At 37.3% G+C, this 16,070-nt stretch overlaps 1 protein-coding gene and 1 long non-coding RNA gene across 3 annotated transcripts in view; one reads left to right on the top strand and one right to left on the bottom strand.

Moving 5' to 3' along the window:
- ELP4 (elongator acetyltransferase complex subunit 4) overlaps positions 1 to 16,070 on the top strand; it is a 251,816-nt gene that overhangs the window by 206,501 nt on the left and 29,245 nt on the right. The gene's annotated exons all lie outside the window — the stretch shown is intronic.
- The window catches only part of LOC118543985 (uncharacterized), a 20,500-nt gene continuing 5,027 nt past the window's right edge, over positions 598 to 16,070 (bottom strand). Inside the window, exons 2-3 of the long non-coding RNA XR_004921356.2 lie at positions 3,299 to 3,443; positions 598 to 2,647 (exon numbers count right to left, since the gene is read on the bottom strand). This is a non-coding gene — a long non-coding RNA (uncharacterized LOC118543985). The remainder of the gene's footprint in view (positions 2,648 to 3,298; positions 3,444 to 16,070) is intronic.

Below are 16,070 nucleotides of genomic sequence, written 5' to 3'. Positions count from 1 at the left end.
TCGATCCCAGGCAGACGAAGGCAAATGCTTAACCGACTAAGCCACCCAAACATCCCCATAAAATTCACTTTAAGTAACCTGGGGTCACTCCAAAGAGTTAGGCAATCCTTCAGACTGCTGATACTGAGGTGCATTGGGAAATAATGTGACTACCAGTCAGAAGAGACATGCCATTGGTAGTAAGTTACCATGGATAGAGAAAAGCTGCAGTAGTTTTAAATATGATCCCCAAATAAAAAGTCACAAAAATAGATGCTCTAAATTTGGCTGCTTGTCTCAAAGGCAACTCTTTATAGTGTGCCCCAGAGTGAGAAGCAGCAGAGGTTTACTTATTTAACAATGATTAATGATTTTTGCAAGCAACCTAGGAGCCACATAGTCAAAAGATAAGTTAGTACCAAGTCATGAAAACCTTCTTTATATTTAGTGCATAACAGCTTTTCTACAAGATGAAGTGAATTAAAGCATAAAAAATATTACTTAAAGTTACAGTTGGACTATATTCAAAAGAGCTTTTCTTATAATATGCAAAACAGAATACTTTACAGTTGTAGATTACAATTCCTTTTAGAGATAAAAAGCTGAGGATAATTTTAGAACATCCTCCAATTGTTTTCTTTTCCTGGGATGAGCAGATTCTTCAGTTGTGTTTCCTCACCGTAGTAGTTCGTATTACTGTCTCTTCCTCTTATACATCTACATAAAGTCCTCTACAGCAAAGTAAACCAAGATCTTATAGCACAGATTTCTGGTTGACATTTACTTTAATGAATACTGACCTATGAATATTACTGGTGTCTTTTTTTCCCCCACACATCAGACTATCCCTGTGACCCTTACGTGAACTTAGAGACATAGTAGGGCAGAAAAGGCCAGTAGATAAGAAACAGTCATACATAATGAAATGTCAGCTTATATAGAGTAATCTATGATTATAGCTCAACAAGGAGAATCAATTAGGTCTAGAATAAAGAAGGTACTAGGACTTGGCCAAACCTTGAAATGTGGTAGTATTAGGAAAACACTGAAAGAGGAAGGTCTTCCTGATAGAGAAAAGCGTCAAAAAACAAGGAGGTTTGAATACCAGCGGCACACTTGGAAACAGTGTAGGAACTGGTTTGACTGAGGAAAATTTGTGCTGGGGAAAATAAGTAAGATGGGGACGATTTGTGGAATTCCTTGAAACCCATGGAAGACATGGAGAACCATTGTAGGTTCTTGGCAATATGCTAAAGGCAACATTTAATATATGTCAGTATGATAGAAATACACAGAACATACTGGTGGAGGCAGAGAAATGAGTCAGAGATGCAATTATTTTAAGTATGAGGTTATGAAAGTGTCAAAAACTATAGTAAAAGTGAGTAAGGAAAGAAAGATACACATAAAGTCCCTCCCAATAAATACCCAACAAGGCTTAGACACCGTTGAGTTACAGAGTGACTGTGTGAATGTGATAGAAATACAGTTGTTGTCCATGGCCGTGTAGTGATACTGGCTTTCTAAGGAGCCTTCCCCCAGCATCCTGGACCTACATCTTTATACATACCCATCCACACAGCTATTACTCCAAATTGTTTCCTCTGACAGTGACTTTTAATTCTAACAAATGATCTTTAAAACATCCATTATTCAATTTCTATGTATAGTCCCTCATGAAAACTCGGAGGCTCTTAGGTGTACTTAAACTCGGTCTCTGTGGAGTGTAGGTAAAAAGAGAAAAGGAACTGCACGTGAGAGGAAAAGGAAGGAAGAATGCTCAAAAATAAATACATCAATTGAACCACATAGTCATTCCTGTAACTAGAAGATAAAACTAAAGAGATGCTTTTATTGAGTATTGCCAGGGCCATTTAGGCTGCTTTATTCCCCGCCAGCTTCTATGAACCTTTATGACTTTTAAATACTGATGAAGTGTACTTTCTAAAAGCAGATTGTTCGGTGGGTAGTTCTTCCAGGTTTGGTGCGGGCAGAGTGGTGCTTCCAGAAGGGGGCACGAGCTGGTGACAGAACTCGGCCTCAGTATGGACAGCAGAGGCTCTCAGTGGTTACCAGTAAGGCCTTTCCTGGGCTCCAGAAAAGCTTGAGGTTTTTTTCAGAGCACTCAGACCTCCAGGAAAGCAACTGCTCTCTTCTTAGGACATGGTTAACTCATCCTCCCTCAGAAGCATCTGCTCCTTCCCTGTCACAGTGGTCTGTCCCTCAGGCTACTTGGGATGCAGTCAGTGCTTTTTCAGAGTCCTTGATTGTCATGCCTGAAGGTTCAACCTGACCCAGATGGATGTGACATGTTGCCCTTGTCCTGTTGCTCAGTTCACTTTCACAGGGGTTTTTGTCCAGAAAAAAGCGTTGGGGTTTTTTTTGTTGTTGTTCATTTTTATTTTTATATTTTCTGCTTTCTGCCCAACATCTGCGAGTCCTCGGAGAGTAAGCAGTGTATACTTTCTGATTTCTCCCTCCTGCCAGAGTGTCTTCCTGATAGCATGTTTCTTACACGTCTCATTTAAATGTCTTTTGTAGTGAAATCCAGGCTTTTGTCTTCATTCCCTGTGATTTCCCCGACTGTTCAGTTCTGTGACCATATTTAGTTCCTTGTATTCATGATTCACCTTTCCTTTGTCTAGCCTTTAGGCAGACATACATTTAACTGAAATATGCAAAATGAATATACCTTTTCTAAAGACCTCCACAGAAGAGAATTCTTCATCCTCCAGTGTTTAATTACCAGTATCTCTGTATATACATCTATTTATATCTATTTCTATATAAACTATATAAAATTTTAAAGGCTGAAGAAATTTAGGAAATCAAGTCCTAATAACCCTTTATTTTATGTATGAGAAGATTAAGTCTCATAGAGGTTTGTGCTATTCACATCCTAAACCCTCCTCAACTCAGGGTAATATGTGCATCTTAAATGATGACTTTCTAACAAGTCTACTAGTGGAAATTGGCTTTGGCACCTATTTGTAAAGCTGGCTCTAACTATAGCCAAGAACAAAGCCCAAAGCTCTTTTAAGGGCTTAATTTATTTCAAGCATTAATTAAGTTCTTGCTTTATATCCAGCCCTCTTCCAACTTAAAAATTAATTTCAAACCCTACATACAGTCTTTTTTCCAACCCCCATCAATCATGTGCCCTCTCCTGGGTCTACATTTTGGAAAATCTGGGAGAAGAAAAAGGAACCAAAACCCTAGTGTTAGGGAGTAGAAGCACAGGAAAAGTAGCTGCTATTAATAACAAATGTCATGGTCCCTCTCAAGCTAAACTGGGAGGAAAAGGAGAAAGACTGCATACCCAGAGTTGGACATTGAATAGACACTTAAGAAATCTTCTTTGAATGAACAAAATGAAATGAATCCGTGAACCACAGACCCGAAGCTCTGTCTCCAGCACAACCCCAGCGACCTCTTGAATAGCTCCATTTGATGGCCTAAAGGAACTGGAAATCAAACATGTCAAAAACAGAATTAATTACCTTTTCACCCATCTCCAGCCCTTCTAATGTTCCATATCCCTGTGCTTAGCATGAACCCTGCCACCTAAACCACTGAGCTTGGAGTCATCCCCCGCTCTCATTCACACCTCGCCTCCAGTCCTTTAACAAGACCCATCAACTCTACAATATCCCGGATCCAACAGAAAGTCTTTCCACAAAAAAGGTACAACATACAGTTTGTCACAATTTCAAGTAATCCCTCTCGTAAAAGCTATGAAGAGACAAAGGGAAAACTATTGAGCTCGTCTTACCAAAACTAGACAGGGATGATACAGGAAAACTATAGATTAGTTTCACTTATGATCATAGGTACAAAAATCCTAAATGAAACACAGTCAGATGGAATTTGGCAGTTTATTCTCTCCCCGTGTCTCTCTCTCTCTTTCTCTTCCCCTCCCAGCTCTCCCCCCTCCCTCCCTCTCTCCCTCCCTTCCACACCCACAGACAGACAGACACACACACACACACACACACACACACACACACATATACACACACCCCATTACTAAGTATGGTTTCTCTCTCATAAAAACAAGAATGGTTTAATACCACAATGCAGAAAAGTGTTTGATAAAATTCAGCACTCATTATTGGTAATTTTTTTAGGAAACCAAGCATAGAAAAGAAGTTCCTATCCTGATAAATGGTGACTCTCAGGAACAAAGAGGAAATATTTTTCTTAATGTTAAACATTTGGAAATGGTCCCTACTAAAATAAGGAGTAAGACTACTCTCTCCAAGTCCATTTAGCATTGTTACTGGAGATGCTAACCGTTTTAATAACATCCCCCCCAAAAAAAATTGGAAAAGAAAATAAATGTTATTAGAACTGGAAAGGACAAGGCCAAACTGTCCTTATTGTCAGATAATGTGACTGCTCATCTGCAAGAGGATCCACAAACTATTAGAGAATGCAACAGTGTTGCCAGATGCAAGATCTCAGCCTTGGGACTTACAGTCCCTAAAGCCTTGGGTCGTTCCTTAGCGTATCTATACTGCAGTTGACATCTATAAAAGGGTTGTTGAAAAGATTAAATGACTTAATCTGTGTAAAATACCTGGTACTTTATGCACATTATGTATTTACTAGCTATTATTATCACTATTAAATGAATATACTATATTTAGTAGCTTTCTTATATACCAGGTATACCTCATTAGAAAATAGTAGTAGTAGTAGTAATGACTATTCATCAGCTCATGTTAGTATGCTCATTTAAAAAAACAACAATAGCTTTCTGAGTCACTCAGTGTAAAAGTCCTTGTAGTAGCCTCTGTGATCTTGCCCTCCACCCTGTGTCTGTCCTCCTCAACCCTGCTCCTTGCTCTCTTCACTTCAGACAAGCGGCCTCCTTACTGTTCCTGGGCCCACACGAAGCATCTGCCACCTTGGGGCTTTAGCAGTCCTGTTCCTCTGTCTGGGACACTGTGGCTTGCTCCCCTCTTTCTGTTAGGTGTCAGATACCACCCTGTAGTAGCTGCTGTTAATTATTTATTTATTTACTTACTTATTTATTCATTTGTATTTATGTATTTATTTTAAGTAGGCTCCACACCCAATGTGGGGCTTGAACTCACCACCCTGAGATCAAGAGTTGCGTGTTCTACCGACTGAGCCAGCCAGGTGCCCCTCTACTACTATTTATTAAGTGCCAAACCTAAAAGTTCACATGAATTACTTATATGAAGGGAGAAGAACTTTGTTTTGTTCGCTGCTGTATCCTTAGTACTGGAAGAGATGCCCGACACATCACAGGACTCAGTGAGTATTTGTTGGATGGAAAATAAAAAATCTAAGAGCTTATTTGTGCCAGGCACGGAACTAAATGCTTTCACACTTTAATCCTCACACCAAAACCCCTTTAGTAGGTACCATTACTATCCCCAGTTTCCTTATGAGAAAGCTGAGGCTCTGAGAGGCTCAGTAACCAGGACCCCAGGATCATGGGATCACACAGTTGGTAGGCTGCAGCGTGCTTACACTCTTACAACGGTAGAAACTGTAAGGCCCCTGAGATTGACACTAACAAAACATGCGTGAGACCTTTATGGAAAAGAGCTTCAAACTTTATTGAAGGCCCTTTAAGACCTTTTAGATGGGATGTTCATAGGTGAAAAGATTCAGTATCATAATGTGCAATTTAATGCAATAATAGCCAAACTGATTGAGGTTTCTTTAGCATTTGACAAGCTCACCCTTAACTTCAAATGGAAAAACAAAGAGTCAAGAATAACTAAGACAGTTTTGGGGCACCTGGGTAGCTCAGTCGGTTGAGTGTCCGACTCTTGATTTCAGCTCAGGTCATGATCTCAGGGTCCTGGATCGAGCCTCATGTTGGGCCCCCACATTCAGCGGGGAGTCTGCTTTTCTCCCTCTGCCTCTGCCTTTTCCCCTGCTCACATGCACACTGTCTCTCTCTCTCTCTAAAATAAATAAATCTTTAAAATAAAAAAATAATCTAAGACAGTTTTAAAGGAGAAGAGCATGGATGGTGACTTGTCCTACCAAATATCAGATCTTCTCTAAGGGCATAAAAAGTTAAAGTGTTAGGGTGTCACAGGGATAGACAGATAAGCCAGTAAAGGACAATGAAGAGCCTAGAAAAAGAGACCCCCTCTTATTAGAAAAATGAAAAATGTCAGATATGGCATTACAGATAAATAGGTAAGGAAGGACTAAATATTCAACCATTGGTGCTGAGATAATTTTATAAAAAATGTTTAGTCTGTATACAAAAAAATAATTCCCAGTTACTTTAAAAGATTTTATATGAAAAGACAAACTTTAAAACTTGTGGAAGGAAAAAAAGTACAATAGTATTTGACCATATTACATTTTAAAACCCCTAGTTGATAAAAGACACCACACACTAAGTAAGAAATGAAGACTCTGCAATGTGCATCACCAACGAAGTGTTAACATCAGGAATAAGTATGTCATAAAAGAACAATTCAGTGGGAAAACAGGCATATGTAATTCATAGAAAAGAAAACATGAAAAAATGTTCAATGTCACTGGTAGCCAGGAAGAATAAAAATTAAAATACAACTATCACGTCACACCCATTGAATTAACAGATTTCTTGAAGTCTGGCCACATACTGCTGATGGGATTATAAATTGGTACAACTGCTTCTGATAACGAGTTTGCAATACCTTGTCGTATTGATACTGTCCATATTTTTTGACCCAGAAATTCCTCTTTTAGATACACAATCAAAAAAAAAAAAAATTCAGCCTATGCATAGAAGAAAAGAATGTTGAATACAACACTTCTTAGAGGACAGAAAAATTGAAAACAACATGAATGTCTATCAACAGGAGAATGGATAAATTATTTTTATATATTCACACAATGGAACACAGAACAGTTTAAAATAAATGAGCTACAGCTGCATGTATCAAAATGGTAATCTCCACATCATAAATGCCTGTGAAATAAAACCAGATGCAAAATGATACATGTAGTATACCATTTATATAAAATTTTAAACACATAAAAATGTATATTTTATGTGTTTATTTTTTATTTTTTATTTTTTATTATTTATTATATAAAATATAGCTGTAATTACAACTGTCCATGAGAAAAATAAATGTCAAATTTGTTTTAATGCTTGCCTCTGGAGAGGTATGGATTGCTGAGGGATACACAAGGATCTTCACTGTTGTTTTATCCTGAAACAAAAGTGGCTGAATGTTAGAATGTAATAACATTTAGTGATAAGTACATGGGTGTTTTGTTTAATGATATTTTCTGGGTTTTCTACATGCTTGAAATATTTCTCTTTTTTCACCTTAAAAATTATATATTTTAACAACTTCATGTATATAGTACTATTAATTCACATATTAGATATTAACAGAGTTCTATGGCGCTTGGGTGACTCAGTTAAGCATCTGCTTTCAGCTCAGGTCATGATCCTGGGGTCCTGGGATCAAGCCCTGCATTGGGTTCCCTGCTCAATGAGGAGTCTGCTTCTTCCTCTCCCTCTGCCCCCTGCTCGTGAATTGCTCTCTCTCACCCTCTCTATCTAAATAAATAAAATCTTAAATAAGTACTAACAAAGTTCAAATTATTTCCAAACATTCCTAGAAAACTATTAAACACATAAGATTTTCTTTCTGGCTCCACAGTTGATGTATGCACTTTGGGTTTTTAGGAGTATGTTTGACACACAATGTTACATTAGTTTTAGGCATACAACACAGTGATTCAACATCTCTCTGCATTATGCTGTGCTCACAAGCGTAGCTACCATCTGTCACCATATAAGCTATCACAATACCATTGACTATGTTCCCTTTGCTATGCCATTTATTCCCATGACTTATTCATTCCATAACTGGAAGCCTGGACCTCTCACTCCCCGTCACCCATTTTGCCTGCCTCCCCATCCTCCTTCCCTCTGGCAACCATCAGTTTGTTCTTTGTATTTACAGGTCTGATTCTACTTCTTGTTTGCTTGTTTGTTTATTCATTTGTTTTGTCTTTTAGTTTCCACATATGAGTGAAATCATATGGTATTTGTCTTTCTCAGTCTGACTTATTTCACTTAGCATTATACCTTTACCGTAATAACTTGTCATCCATGTTTTCACAAATGGCATGATCTCATCCATTTTTGTGGCTGCATAATATTCCTGTGTGTGTGTCTGTGTGTGTGTGTGTGTACATATACCACATCTTCCTTACCCATTCATCAGTCAGTGGACACTTAGGTTGCTTCTGTATTTTGGTTATTTTAAATCATACTACAATAAACATAGGGGTGCCTAGATCTTTTCAAATTAATGTTTTCGTTTTTTGGGGGGAGTAAAGCCCAGCAGTGGAATTATTGGATCATATGGTATTTCTTTTTTTTGAGGAACCTCCATGCTGTTTTCCACAGTGGCTGCACCAGTTTACATTCCCACCAACAGTGCGCGAGGGTTCCTTTTTCTCCGCATCCTCACCAACACTTACTACTTCTTATCTTTTTTATTTTAGCAGTTCTGACAGGTATAAGGTGATACCTCATTGTGGTTTTGAGTTGTATAAGCTTGAAATATTTCCATATAAATACACACATACATCAACTCTAGCCACATTCTCACCACCTCTACAGCGACAGTGTTGACCCTTACCCCGTTATATGTTGCCACCATGAATGGCTTACAAGAGCGACTGCAGCAGCTTCCTGAACTGCCTGCTCACACTTTGTTTGCTGTACATCACTCAGAGGAATCTCCTATCACAAAGTCAATCAGATTATGCTACTCTATGGCTCAAAACAATTTGAGCAACAAAATAAATAATGATAGTATTGATTTGTAATCCATAGAAGAAAATAAATATCCATGAATCCATGCTAATATAAATAATCTAATAAATTAATAAGTGAAGAAGGAAAAAGGGAACTAGAGAATCACCATTAGGTTCAACACTACAATAATAAATGTGGCAGACAAGATCCCTTAATGTTTGTAAAAATCAATAGCCAAAAACTTGAGGAAAAACAGGATTTGCGTAGTTCAAATCCCTTGACCAAGATACATATCATTTGCAAAGGAAAAGGTAATAACTTTGCTTTGGAGAAACCAGACTTACATCAACCAAATGGCCTAAGTCAACAACACCAGACATAGGACATACCAGCATCCTGAACCTCTTGGTATGATGCCTTGAGAAGTATACAACACAACATCATTTCGATGGTAGTCTTGCCAAAAGTGTGTGAGAGAAGGGGCTCCTGGCTGGCCCATTCGATGGAGCATGCAACTCTTGATCTTGGGGTTGTGAGTTTGAGCCCCACATTGGGTGTAGAGATTACTTAAAAATAAAATCTTTAAGAAAAAAATGTGTGAGAGCAAACTTCAGACAAACCCATATTAGAAGACATTCTGCAAAATAACTGATCCATATTCTTTAGAAGTATAAAGGTCATACATAAAATGCAATGAAAAACTGAGGAATTGTTACAAACTAGAGGAGATTAAGGAGAAATAACAACTAAATGCAAGTAGGATCGTAGATAGAAAGAGAACATCAGTGAACCTGTTACCTGAGATAATCTCTGCACAGAATTATCTGCATTGATATGTCCATCCAGCCACCTGTCCATCTATTCTTAATACCTCCCTTTTCCTCATGCTCCACATCCAACTCTTCAGTCTTCACTCTGGTTCCTCATGGAGAGAGACTAGTTGAAAAATGATGTCAGCAATACCACAGCAACTTTTTGGTAGATCAGGTATGAATTTCCCTGTAGACCCAGGGTAAGATTTTATTTTTAGGAAGTAAATATTGGATGGTATGAGAAACTTATATGGAAGAACCATGGAAGTAAGAAAATGTCCAGCTTTGCCTGTTTGAGGGATGGGACCTCCTCAGTATTTGCCTGGATTACTGCAGTAGCCTCCTAATTGGTCTCCCAGCTTCCAGTTTTGCTCTTCCCTCCTTCCCCACCTCCCTTGCCCACGCCACACCAGAGTGATATCATTATAGCCAGAGTAATATTTTCAGGGGATAAATCTGATCATGTCCCATCCCCTGATTAAAATCCCTCATTGACTCACCACTGGCGTCAGAATGAAAGTTTCACATGTGCTGGCCGCTGCCTACTTCTCCATCCTTATCTTAGACTATTTCCTTGCACAAACCATAAACTCCAGTCGTACCGAACAACCCAGGCTGCTCGTTACACTCTTCTTTGATTTTTACATTTGCTGTTTGTTTTCTTCTCCTATGTCTCTAACTGCCAGTGTAACACTAACTTGCCCTTGAAATTCAACTGGAGCAGTACCTGCTCTGCAGAGCCTTTCCTCCTCCACCACCGTCTCTCAGTGACCTCAGCACCTTGTACATAAACTCCTTCACAGCACCTGCTTGAAGACAAAGACTCCTAGTATCTTCCACTAGCTTGTTGCCTGGTGTGCAGCAGGTGCTCAGTAAATGTTGATTGAGAAAGGAAGGGAGAAAAGGAAAAATGGGAAGAAGAAAGAGAGGTTTTTAAATTAGGAAAATATTTAGCAAATAAGCTCTTCCCTAACTTTTCTCCTCCTGTATTTCTAGGACTTCAAGCTCTTGCACATGTATATAATTGATTTATTTCACCTGGTTCTCTGCTTGTCCTTTGACAGATGAAACATTAATATTAAAAAGCTGTCCACTTCGACATAAACTATTACTGATAAAGATGGTATTGAGCCAGACTGAGATTGTGGAATGCTTATCTCTCTCTAACCTTCAGAGAATCTCATAATCTAGTGATCCCTAGAAATAGCACCCAAAACTATGTTTTAAACCAGCCTGTACCATCTTAAGGAATGCAAAGAAATCAAAATATACCTTCTACTTACTTGATGTGTTTCCTCTTTATAATGTACTGAGAAGTTTAATTGGTATTTATTTGCTATTCCCAGAGTGTGGAAAGCCTTGGAGGTTAAATAAATTAGCTTCTGAGTTTGGAGTGTACTTTAGGATGCAGTAAAAACAAATTTCTAAGGGGAAATAGGGGAAGCCTAAGGCTAGGGAAAGAGGGGAGGGTCCCGGTTTCATTTTTACCTTACTGAATTCTTTCCAAATCAGGTTACAGATTTTTTTTTCACCCCCACCATGCCAAGCACAGTGTCTTTGGTAACAGTAATACAGGGCAGCAGTCTGTCGTTTGGGAGCTGACAAGTAAGCATACTGCTCCTCTTACACACAATATGCTACACATCTTTATTTCCACTCATCCTTACAGAAGCTCTTTAGCTTTCCATGTTTCTTTAAGGAGATGACAAGGAGTACTGGTTAATAAGCTCTTGGGGTTATTCAGTATCCCTCTTCAATGCTCATTTTCTGAAGTTGAAAACACTCATGCATGTGCACACATGCACACTAAACTTTGTCAGAGGTGAAGTACTTCCAAATGCCACTTGAATGCGATTAAAAGAATCCTGGGCTTGATAGGACTCATTACACAAGATGCCAGGCCTAACTGTTTGCTCAGACTTTGGTCTAAGAGAAGGAAACATCTAAGTAAAAAATGGCTCGTAGCAGTGGAGGTTAACAGTTTATTGTCTTTCTATAAAAACACTTGCTGGATATATCACTTTAAAACAGAAATGTAACAGAATTTCTTATTACAGACTACATACTAGGAAAGTGTCTGTCGTTTATTTGGTTTTACGTAAGAAATCAAAGTCTATTTGACTTGTTGCCCTGAGTTTCTGGTCTAGAGTTATCTGATTGATTTCCCTTCCTAGTCAATAATTTTCTACACAAGTTCAGGACACTATTAGACAATTTTGTGCTTAATGCCATTGGTAAATTTTATGTTTAGTTCCAAGTCACGCCATGGTTAATAGTGTTAATTTACGCTGTGATTTTGAAAGCCTTCCAATACAGCTTAAAGTTACTCCAACTCAGTTTTCACCTTCTAATCTCAGAGAATATTAACAACTCCGTACCATTGTTGAGTCTACCCATTGCTAGATTACTCCAGGATTTATTATATATAACATCCCAGCCTCTAATATAATTTGTGTATCTCACTCATGTTTATTCTTTATCATTCCAGCAATAGGGTCTGTTTAAGTTGTATAGTAATATAGTTAAAAGGTTAATAGCTAATAGTTGTTGAAATCAAATAGATAGACTTGTAGGGACTTAAGATTGTAAGTCCAAGCTTTTGGGGATAGTAATTGCATGGTATGCTTCAACTAGACTAGACAAGAGGACCATGGAAGTTGTCAACCTAGAAAGTTCCTCGCTTTTGCATTTTTTTTTTTAATCCAGCACAAGTTTTATCAGGTAGTATGTGTCACAAGATTGTGCAAGATCTCACCTCATACTAGAACATTTTAGATGAGATGATAAGCTTTGATTTCCATTCTGTTGTTAATGATATGTTGACAAGTAGGGTGGAACTTTTTAATAAAAAAAATAACATTTAAAGATCTTAAATAACAAGCCCATATCATATTATGTAACATATCTTGTCTCCTTATTATTAGATACCATCTTGTGATTTATTCTCATCCGTCATTCTGTTCAGGGAAAAGTAACAAAATTGCTTAATATGATTTTATTTAAATGACTATACATGTTGAGAAACTAATCTTATATTCTGGTGCCTATAAAACAAATAGCAAAAAGAAGTTTTGCGTAGTATGCTCACATAAAGCATTAATCCTTCTCCCAGGTAACTAATTTACAAATCAAGAAATTCACATTCTCCATTCACATCTTCCTATAGCAGAAAAGCAAAATTAGAGAATTTATTAAGTTTTTAGTGTTTCCCTTTGTTCTGAGATCCTGTGAATATTTAATGCATAATTTGACAAGAATCCTGGGCTTCAAAATATTTGATACTATCCTGAGTGACTGGAGCAGTCCTGTTAACATTAACAATACATTCTGAGGGTAAGAAAATGTATCATTCTTGGATATTCAAACTATTATTTCATTTTTAAAAGTTTTATCATAAAAGATGTCTGAAATAAGAATTCACCTTCCTTACCACAAGCTACCCAAATAAATAATTCTAGTACTGTGTGAAACGGGTCTTCTCGTAAACCTCTGTTATGGACAAAACAAAAACAGCCTATTGCTTTGTTTTTATTAACACTTATTTTCATGCACCAGTAACATTGTTTTTCCAGTAATATGTCATACCTTTTTAAATAACCAACTTGAGTAGCTTGTATTCATCAGCCTTAATGCTGGTATTAAGTCATTAGAAATTGATAAGCCTGACTGCCATAATTAAATGATATAGGCCCTTATGTCCACCTTTTTTAGGATGGACAATATGTCCCCTAACTCTGAACAGATTACATACCAGCTTCTTCAATTCTGGGGAAATAAAAACCTTCCCTGGCTACATACCTGGACACTAGAAGAACAAAGTTTTCGCTGAGCAGTATCTTTGGCCTGCAGTTTCCAAATGGCACAACTTTGAAAATATACATGTCAGCACGTTAAATGTAACATTGATATACTAGACCCAAAGGAGCCTATTCGTCTTTCCTGTGAGTTTCATGATCTTTTCAGTATGCCTCTGTTCCTTGAAAGAAAATTACTGTAAGCTGCAACTAATAGATTGGATTATGTCTTCCCACCCTCGTTTTATCTTTCATGCTCGGGCAAGTCCTTGTCCTTAAGCACAAGAATACATGAGTTCAAGAATGCTACATATTGGGCGACTGGGTGGCTCAGTTGGTTAAGCAACTGCCTTCGGCTCAGGTCATGATCCTGGAGTCCCAGGACTGGGTCCCGCATCGGGCTCCCTGCTCAGCGGGGAGTCTGCTTCTCCCTCTGACCCTCCCCCCTCTCATGCTCTCTCTCTCTCTCATTCTCTCTCTCAAATAAATAAATAAAATCTTAAAAAAAGAAAAGAATGCTAGGTATTTTTTTAAGTGTGGATTTATAAAAACATTAGGAGAGGATATTTGTATTTCAAAAGGTCTTTTCACTTTATACAACATCCATAATAGAATCCATTTAAGTATAAGTCCAGTGGTATATCTCATTTCATAACAACTTATTTTAGATATAATTTTTCAGGAATAAAGCTACCTGTAAATCCCTGTACTTAAGAGATTTCCTTAGATATTCCAGAAAAGAAAATTAACTGCAATTCATTATGACCTTTTTTTTAACTTGATTACATTATCGTCAGCCAACTTTTTAACAGTATGTTGTGTGTTTCTGAATGATAGGATAAGATGTGGTTTTTTTTAGTCTGAAACTGACATACATGATTTAATAATTCACTGCTGTTTTCAAACAGCTTAGCTTAGGATGTTCCTACTAATTGTACATCCCCAAGAATGGGAAACTATGTGGCTTACTTTTTTTTAAAGCATTTTATGAACATTCAGCCCTCTTAGGAATTAAGCTCTATGTTCTACGCTATAATTAGGTTAGATATCAACTTTTTTGGAAATTTTATCAACTCACAGTCTCTTAAGAAGCTCCTCAGAGTTATAAAAACAGTTGTTCATTCATTTATTTTTTTTATAAAATACCCAAAATTCAGCTTTCGTATTTTAAATTGGAAGAATGGAAATGGTATAGAAGTAATGATTTATAGACTTTCTCGCTAGAATAGAATTTTAACATATATATACCAGTAACTATATAAAATCTCTGTAGTTAAAGATAAATACTTATGAAACCAAGAAGAACTTTGGATTTAAAAATATACATTCTAATAACATGGCAAATAAAGGATAGGGATAGAGGGGAGAGATACTAAAAGGAAAATATATCAAAGAAAATTGAAATCAGTGCATGAGTCATTTAGAAAGATATTAGGGGAAATGATTTATTAAGCTAAACGAATAAGAAGAAGTATCTTAGTAAATAAGGACAGTTGGCATGTATGTAGGTGTGGTCTTGGGACTTTGCCACCCAGACCAGGGATTTGGGCTGTGGGGAAGGATGATGACCATCTGCTCCAAGTGACTCCTACTGGCTGATACACAGAGCTCAGTTGGCATCAGTCTCGAAGGAGACTGCCAGCCTTCCAATCGGGAAATAAGCAAAACAATGGCATGGCTGTCAAGCACAGAAATGAAGTTTAAGATTGAAGTAAGTGGCAACTCCAAACGGGTCAGAGAACCTCAGAGTATAATCCAGACAGCTATACGTTAGCTTGATTCTGGAACAGGCCATCCTCCTAGTTAATGGAGGAGGCCTTAAAAAGCTAAACAGAAGTGGTCTGCAGTGACTGTGGTAAGCAAAGATCGAAACTAGTACAGCTCACGAGATACTCAGCACAACCTCTAACACCTAACTCAGACACACAGATGACAGGACTACAAAGGGAAAACACCACACCCTGTACACAAACCAAATTACATGAAAGTTAGCGAGATTGAGGCAACATAATAGAAAGATCACTTCTGCCTACCTCCTCTGTGCTCACAACAAAGTTTACTTAAATGATTTTTTTAAAAGCCTTCAAAAGCAGGCCAGTGAACTTTTTATCACCTTAAGGAGATCTACGTTTCTTTTCAAAGAATTTGAAATTAAATTATAGTGAGTTTTTTTTAAATGTAGGTTTGATTTTTTTTAAATAGCCTTTAGAATTTTTTTAAAAAAACTGGTTAAAATAAATAACTTTGCAGTAAGAATCTTTTCACTTTCTCTGTTTAAATCAGAGATAATTTTGGTGTAATGCTTTGCGTTTCAATGGACAAATTTATGTGCTTCCTATAGTTGTACAGTCATTTTCGAGTCTGTTTGGCTATGATTACTTAGGCCCGTGTATTATATGTATGATTACTTTTAAAGAATTAAACAAAATAGAATCTTAGCTGCAAAGTAACCTTAAAAATATCAACAGACTTTAATATCTGTTAATTTGCCATTTATTAACCGCCAATTTCTTAAGTTTTGAGTTGTATTTTTTTTTAAACCGCTACTTAATTCTAAAAACACATGATGTAAGTTTGCTGCTTGTTGGAATTTTTTAAAGAGAATGTGATTTTTTTTTTTTGATGGTACAATATAAATAAAGATCAACCTGAAACAGACTTTACACTTTGAATATTATATATAGGAAAGTATTAAATATAGAAATCAGCAGGTTTTCC

This window comes from Halichoerus grypus, chromosome 11, assembly GCF_964656455.1.
Source record: "Halichoerus grypus chromosome 11, mHalGry1.hap1.1, whole genome shotgun sequence".
In the NCBI taxonomy this organism is placed as follows: domain Eukaryota; kingdom Metazoa; phylum Chordata; class Mammalia; order Carnivora; family Phocidae; genus Halichoerus; species Halichoerus grypus.
The sequence above is the reverse complement of the archived record's forward strand: the minus strand, read 5'-3'. Positions and strand labels throughout refer to the sequence as shown.